Source organism: Mus caroli, chromosome 17 (genome assembly GCF_900094665.2).
Source record: "Mus caroli chromosome 17, CAROLI_EIJ_v1.1, whole genome shotgun sequence".
Taxonomy (NCBI): domain Eukaryota; kingdom Metazoa; phylum Chordata; class Mammalia; order Rodentia; family Muridae; genus Mus; species Mus caroli.
In genome coordinates, this window is record NC_034586.1 from 23,009,705 (window position 1) to 23,017,828 (window position 8,124).

Below are 8,124 nucleotides of genomic sequence, written 5' to 3' on the forward strand. Positions count from 1 at the left end.
AAATAGCATGTTCTCTCACATGGAAATAGCATGTTCTCTCACATGGAAATAGCATGTTCTCTCACATGGAAATAGCATGTTCTCTCACATGGAAACCTAAAAGGTTGACTGGAAAGTACAAGAGCAATGGCTGGGACCAGAAAGGGTGGGCATGAATCAGGTCCTCCACCTGCAGACACTGGGATACCACAGTGAATCCTACTTATTTGCATAGTTAGTAACGAGGGTCCTATGGAAGGGCTGGGAGTTCTGCATTGGGCTGAGGTTAAGGTGACTATGAAGTGATCAGGAGCAGGGGAGAGGCTGGCTTAGCTTCGGAGAGATTGAAGAAGACCTGCTCAGGGCAGGTATGTAAAGGGAGGCAGAAGACAGGGCAGGAGTAGGTGACTAGAGTGGTGTGTGTGTGTGTGTGTGTGTGTGTGTGTGTGTGTGTGTGTGTGTGCTGAGTCTGGTGGACAATGGGGGAGGCTGGGGAGAGGGGAGCTCAGCCTGCCCTGCTTGGGGGGGGGGGCAGGTCGGAGGAAGGGGGAGGCAGGAAGGCTCAGTGACTGAAATGCTTGCTGTAGAAGCTTGAGCATCTGACTTTAGATCTCAGCACCCATGAGAAGGACAGACGTGCTACAGTGGTACATCCCTGTAACCCCAGCCCCGGAACAGAGAGACAGGGGGGCTCCTGGGGCTTAGCCAAATTGGAGATCCCATGAGAGATCTTGTCTCAAAAACTAAGGTAGCTGCTAGGCACCGTAGCACACACCTTTAGTGCCAACACGGAGCAGGTGGAGGCAGTGGATCAAGGCCACAGTGAATTCTACAGAGCGAATTTTAGGTCAGCCGGGGTAGAGAGATCCTGTCTCAAAATGAAGAAATAGAGGCTGGAAGGAGAGTTCAGTGGTTAGGGGCACTTGTTGCTCTTGTAGAGGACTGGGGTTCGGCTCCCAGCTCCTACCTGATGGCTTCCAACAACCGATATCTCTGGTTCTGAGGATCAGATGATCTGAACTCTGCTGGTATCAGGGACACATATAGTACACACATGCACATACATGGTACATACATGTAAAACCTGCATACTTAATTTTTTTTTGTTTTTTGTTTGGAGACATACTCATAATTTTAAATAAAAAAAATAAGGTGGAGAGATAACCGTGGAAGACATTTTACATCAACCTTTAGTATGTGTGTGTGCGTGCACGCACGCACACGTGCACACACACATACACAAGCTTGCTGGGCCTCAGAGAAGAGCCTGGGAGGGGACAGTCCCCACTCAAATTACAGAGGTACAGAAGCCTTCAGAGAGAACATATCCTGAAAAACCTCAGGTGTTCACGGGAAGGGCATTCTGGGAAGGACATTATTAAGAAAGAGACTGCAGCAAGGCACAGCAGGGCCACACAATTCAAACGCCGAGTGGTTTATGGTCTGCCCTCTCGTCTCCAAAGCTCTCAGGTACATTTCATAGGCCTCTCCGAGCCACCAATTGGGGACAAGTACCATTCAACGTGCTTGTGATGCCTGAGGGGAAATCTTTTTAATCTATTAGAGATGAGAGGACCCGAAACCCATTTAAAACCACTTAGGTGGTAATGGGCAGGGGAGTTTCAGAGTTCCCCACGTGGCTGAGGGCCGTGCATTATCCAGGCCCATCCAGGCTGCAAAAGCAGAGGGTTATGTTTCCAGAAGGAGTTAATGTGTTTGTAAGTCCATTCGAGAACAACCCAGGAGCCCTAGGCCTGCCTGGCCTGCCTGGCTCTCTGGCTGGGTGGGATCAATACAGAGTGAGTTCTGGGGGGGCTGCACACGTCACCTTCCTGGCCGTGGATGATAGATGTGTCTTCAGAGAACATCTATTTCCCAGGAAGGCACTATTTCCAGGCTCTTGGGGCCACGCTCCACACCCCTCGGCCCAGAAACTTATCTCCATACCAATTTCTCTCTTTGAGAAGGGATCTCCCCCGCTTTCCCTCTTAATGTTTAAAATCTCCCAACATTCCCTCAGCTTGAGAACCGAATACAATTTTAATGCCATGATTATGAGTTCGGAAGCCCTTCAGCCACTGACAAATGTACTCAACAGCTCATGCAATGTTCTGAGCTCGCTGCCGAGACTGGGAGGGCATGGGGAAGGCTGACTGCTAGAGACTAGCACCCTAGAAGGGCTCTGCAGAAGCAAGGCTGGGACACTGTCCCTCAGTGGCTCCCGCCCAGCAGGCTTCACTGCCCCATGGCCTCTAAGCTGCACCCAGGACCTCAGACATGACTTGCAGCCCATTCCCCATGTCTGCTGCCTTTCTTTATACAACAGGATTGATCCCTGAATGTGGGCAAGAGGTCTGTGTCCTGGAGACACGGGATTGCCAGAGGCTAGCATGGCATGTTATGGTAGAGATAGCAACAGATTTCTTTCTGCTGTTGCTTATTTGGGTTTGTTTAGTTTTGTTTTTGAGGCAGGGTCTCCGGGCGAGGCTGGTTTTGAACCCAATGTCTTCCTGATTTCGTTTCATTTTCCTGCTTTTGGGACAGGTACTGTTCAGTGTCCTTGTGATGCCCGAGAGAATGTCTTTTCAGTCTGTTAGAGATAAGAGGACCCGAACCCATTTCAGAAGGCGTAGGTGGTAATCGGCTGGGGAGTTTCAGATGCTTGTATTACAGGGTGTGCCACCATGCCCAAGTGACACAGTGCTGAGGACAGGATCCTAGGTTTTCTGAGTATCAGACAAGCTCTCTATCTACTGAGCTACACTTCCCAGCCTCCAGCAACAGTTTTAAAGGTGAAAGCACAAGAATTATGCAGAACATGTGTGTGTGTGTGGTGCGTATGTATACATGTGTGTATATGTGTGTGGTGAGTGTCTGTATGTGTGTTTATGTGTATGTGTATATATGTGTATATGGTGTTTGTGGTATAGTGTGTGTGTGTCCATGTGTGTATGTGTCTATATGTATGTGTATGTGCTGTGTGTATGTGTGTGGTGTGTGTGTGTATATATGTGTGTGTTTGTGTGTATATGTGTATGTATGTGTGAAGTATGTGTGTCCATGTGTGTTAGGTGTCTGTATGTGTATGTGGTGCATGTGTGTGTGTATGTGTGTGTGTATGTATCTATGTATGTGTGATGGTGTGTGTTTATGTGTGTGTATATGTATGCATGTATGTGTGTGTGGTGTGTGTGTTTGCATTCATGTGTGTATGCTTGCTGTTCTTATGTTCTCTTCCCACCAGAGGCCCCTACACTGCCCATTTCTGGAGTGAATCTCTTAGGGAGACTTGCCAGCACACCCTTCCCCGGCAGAGGGCAGCAGTACACGTGTGGATGCCAGGAATATCCAGGAGGGATTAACACTGTCTGAAGACTAAAGCCAGCAGCCCCTCCACAGCTAACAGCCAGTGGGCATATTCTTGGGACACCCTGAGTTTGTCCAGACCTGTCCCAGAGTGCAGAGCCCATAGCTGAAGTTCTCCTGCCCCATCAGGAATGTCTTTAAAAAGCTCCGAAGTCATCAAGACTGGGTCTGTCTCCTCTTATGGCTGCTTCAGCAGAGACAGGGGCCGACAGGGGCTGAGAAATGGCTCTGCACACAGGCAGGTGCCCTGGATTGCACAGGAGCAGAATGCCACGGGGCAATGCAGGCCAACACAACACTGATGCAGACGTATGCCTCACACTCTCACTTCCCCCAGCAGCCTGCAGGTTTCCTTCCGTAACAACCAATGTTCATAAAGTTTATTGCTGTTCCCCGCGGCTGATAGTGAACAAGACAGCAACCATAAGGATTTCTGCCTGGTGAGGATTTATTCAAGTGCCTGTGCAGAGGGGAGGGGCTGCTGCTGGCCCCAGAATGCAGCCAAGAGGAGGCAGAATGCATGGGGGCAGAGGAGGGCTTCTTAGGTTCCTGAGAGAGCATGGTGGGCCTAGATTCAGGGAACCCCCACAGGAGGGACTCCAGCCTCAGACTCCCCATCTGTAAGTACCTTCAATTCAACGGGTGTGTGGCAGAGAATCAGAGGGTGGAGGCGGGGCCTCTGGAGAGAATCAGAGGGTGGAGGCAGGGCCTCTGGAGAGAGAATCAGAGGGTGGAGGCAGGGCCTCTGGAGAGAATCAGAGGGTGGAGGCAGGGCCTCTGGAGAGAGAACCAGAGGGAGGAGGTAGGGTCTCTGGAGACGGAGAGGAATCTTAAAGGTAGGACTGGCTCTTGGTCTAACACAGCTTTAATCAGATGAATTCCTCCTGATCCAGGTGCAGATGTGGCCCATGTCAGAAGGATCGTGACCCTGGGGTTCTGTCAGGACCAAGTGAGGTGTGCTGTGGGACCTGAGCCTCTCATAAATGACTTCGGATCCCTGATGTCTCATGGGTAGTTTCTGAAGGAAGTGTGGCAAGACAGAGAGAGAATGCACAGAGCCCAGTACAGGCTACACGAGCGTGCCTGGCAGCATCCTCTCCGTTTTCCCATAGGGTCTTTCAAGAGGAAAAATTAAACCAGCAAAGCTAAGCTAGGCATGGCGGTGCACACACGTAGCCCTGGAGCTTGGAAGCAGAGGCGCGAACATGTAGGATTCAAGGCTAGACTTGGCTATAATGGCAAATTCAAGGCCAGCCTGGATTACATGAGACCTTATTTCAAAGGAGTGGGGCTGGGTCCCCCTCCCATACCTCCATGTATAACCCTGAGATCATAGAAATGGCTCAGATTCAGGTCTCGGGGGCCACTGAAGACCCTGCAGGCGTGGGGTCTCCAAGATTCTGCCTCTGTCTAGGGCAGCAGAGGTCATTAGCCTTGGTTCATGTCTCCTATGAATGTCTCTCAGTGGCTTCCCTCTGCCACCTAACCTTCTCCAGGGTGTCCCTGCACCCAGGCCCTAAGATACCACCCACAGGTACTGACGTCACCAGACCCCCGTGGTCTCATCCAGGAAGAAGGGTGGGGCTGATGGGACAGGACATGCTGATCCCTGGCTCCAAAGTGTGGAGGGAGGACTCTCCTTGGATGCCTGCCTCTGGGAAGGTTTAACCCAGTCTGAAGGAACGTGGCTGGCTCCAGCCCTTCACCCATGATCCATAGCCACTGCTGTAGACCTGGCTTGCCCACTTGTGGGCCAGGGGGAGCACATTAGTGCAGGCTGAAAGAGGGAGAGGGGGTCATGCTAAGGGGACAAGAAGAAATGGGACATGGACATATGCCCATATCTCTAAATTGCTGCCTGCCCCAGCCCCTGCACACCCCAGCCTGCACAAGCATGCACACACACACACACACACACACACAGAGGTAAATTCCAAGTCACAGACACCTCCAACAGGCCTATATCCCCTATGATTCCCAACCAGTCTGTAGGGAAGCTACCCCACCATGGGAGCTGGCCTTGACACCCTCTGTTCCTCACCCTGGAACCATCCAGGGCTCAGTAAGATGGTTCTTCCCCATCCTACATCAAGGTTGCACTCACCAGAGCCTCTTTCTGGGGGTATCAGGGAGTGCGCAGTAGGGGCTCTTGTCTCTCAGTGCTCTCCTCTGTCTGCAAGCACAGAGAAAGGTCTGGTCCAGCTCAGTTCTCCGCTGGGGCCCGGGTGGAGTTTCCCGTCTAGATCTAGGCTGTCAGTGGCCTGGGTAAGGGAAACCACCTGACCCTCTAGGCCTGAATGCCCAGCTGTCAGCTGGTATCCACAGCTTTGGAGTGGGGCCAGGGGTCTGGGAGGGAAGGGAAAAAGGAGAGAGGAAAGACGAGGAAGGTGGGCAGGGACTAGGAAGAGGGGGAAAGTTTTGGGGGAGTAGGAGGAGGTAGGAAAGAGAATTCAGCTCAGCTATCTTGAAGTGTGACTGGTCCTGAAGTCTAGGTGCTAATTGCTACAGAGTCCTCAATTATTTATTTAAAAAAATCATTTTATATGTGTGTGTGTGTGTGTGTGTATACACACACACACACACACACATATAGATAGATAGATACATACATACATATATACATACATACATATCTGTGTGCATGTATGTGTGAGGGCACACACATGCCATGCCATGCCTGTGGAGGTCAGAGTATAACTTGTAGGCATGGGTTCTCTTCCCCATGTGGGTTTCAGGGATTGAAGTTCAGGGTCAGGCCTGGCGACGTGTGCCCTTACCTGATGAATCCTCTCATCACCTGTCCTTTATGTGATGCTGGGGTAGGACCCAAGGTCTCACACAGAGAGAGCCTGCAGTCTGTAGTGGCTACTCCTGGTCGTCAACTTGACCATATCTGGAATGAACTACAATCCAGAATTGGAGGGCACACCTGTGATCCAGATCTTGAAGCTGGAAGACACAAGTTTCTGACCTGGATCTTAGCATGGAGATGGTGAGTTACAGTGGCTATGAAACGTTTAGGCCTAGGCAAGGTAATACACTCCTTTAATCCCAGGAGATCAAGGCAAGGAGTTCTCTGAGTTCAAGGTCAGCCTGGGACAAATCAAATCCCAGATCTGGGCGACGCCTTCTGCGGGAAGTCTACAGAAGGACATGGGAAGAAGGAAGACTCTCAACACCTTCACCTTACTTGCCAGCACATCTGTCGGAACCGGAACCGGAACCAGAACCAACTTCTACAGAAGACCAGCGGAAACAACTAACCTCGTGGGACTGAGCAACCACTAGATTCTTGGACTTCTCACCCACAGCTGCCCATTGTTGGGGAATTAGACTACAGACTGTAGGTCATCATAACAAATTCCCTTAATATAGGAGTCATTCCATAAGTTCTGCGACTCTAGAGAATCCTGGCTAATACACAGCCCTACTAAATAAGCACTTGCAGACCTACTGATCCCACCTCAACCTTCTCTGTTTTCTTTTCTATCCCTGCTCAGAAGGAAGAACAAGGCTGAACTAGGCCATGTCCTCTCTTTCACCTGGCACCCCCACCCACTCCCAGCTACCTCAGGTGGCTTGCCAAGAGTTGTGGATGCTCAGAAGATCTCAGGTCCAGAGTAAGGCCATCCATCCCTCTGTCAATCCCAAAGTGCTTTCCGGTAAGCACTGTTGGAGGCCTGGTAGTACCAGACTCTCCCAACAGAGGACCCTGTCAGAACAGAGAGAGGCTCAGTCAAATGGAGGGAGCTCAGATTGGACCTGGGAAGTGACCTCCTGACACCAGAAGGAGGAAAGAAACAGTGGGAAGATGGCGGCGGCAGCCGAGGGAAGGAAGACTGAAGGTCCAGCTAGGGTAGGGGGAAGCCAAGAGGATCAGGAGTGATGGGAACTGGGCAGGAGCCCAAGCCTGGAGCTTCTCAGAGGAACCAAGGAACTAGAACACAGTACACTGGAAGTCAGCCTTGGGTTTGCAGTGCAGGGGCAGTGCAGTGCAGGCTGTGCCCCAAAGGGAGCACACTGGTGAAGGCGGATCAAAGACAGAGGCCACCCGGTGTCACCTTCCCAGGGGGCCTTTGGGTGCTGGTGGGAGGGAAGATGAGCTGGGGGGTAGTTATATGAACATCTGGCCAGGGAGAGATGGTGTGGGGTAAAGGGCATACATCAGGTCTAGACTGCCCCGGGTCAGCCTTCCCTTCTATCCTTTAGGTTGATCAAGCTGTGTCCCTCTCAAAGCCTGGCTGGCAAGAGAAACATCTGACTATGGCCACAAAGGCCTAAGGGTACAGAGGAGCTGGGGCAGCTGAGGGAACCTTCACACTGGGCTCCTTTCCCATCTCTGCCCAGATCCCCTTCTGTGGCCTTCCCCACATGGGACAGAACAGAGCGAGGCCCCACCACAAACGTTCCCCAGTGCCATCAGTGAATTCTGGTTGAACGTGGGATGCGGCAAATTACGGGATCATCTGAAACTAAAAGGCTTGCATGTGGGTCTCAGCCTATCCTTTCTCCTTAGCACTTAAAACTACAAAAACAAAAAAGTACAATCAATTCCATGTGTGCCAGCCTCTCCCCAGCCAGGGGTGACCCCAGCTTCCAGGGAAGTGAGCCGGCTTGAGCTCAGCTCCACCCACGGCACAGCTCTGATTACCGTCCTGGTTTCTTCAGCTTTTCCATCTCCTTCCCCCACCCTCAGCTGCCCTCACATGCCTGATCTGGGAAACTTAGAGCCACAGGGGTTGAGCAATCCCTTGAGGGTCTAAAAGGTGTGATGCTTCC

General features: G+C 51.5%; 1 protein-coding gene and 1 long non-coding RNA gene across 2 annotated transcripts in view; one reads left to right on the forward strand and one right to left on the reverse strand.

Annotated features, from left to right (window-relative positions):
- Ip6k3 (inositol hexakisphosphate kinase 3) overlaps positions 1 to 5,642 on the reverse strand; it is a 23,486-nt gene extending 17,844 nt beyond the window's left edge. The window contains exon 1 of the mRNA XM_021149851.2: positions 5,450 to 5,642. The gene's annotated coding sequence lies outside the window, so the exon portion shown is untranslated. The remainder of the gene's footprint in view (positions 1 to 5,449) is intronic.
- The window catches only part of LOC115029705, a 10,848-nt gene extending 3,056 nt beyond the window's left edge, over positions 1 to 7,792 (forward strand). Inside the window, exons 2-3 of the long non-coding RNA XR_003835253.1 lie at positions 6,846 to 7,007; positions 7,555 to 7,792. This is a non-coding gene — a long non-coding RNA (uncharacterized LOC115029705). The remainder of the gene's footprint in view (positions 1 to 6,845; positions 7,008 to 7,554) is intronic.
- Positions 7,793 to 8,124: the final 332 nt, after the last annotated feature.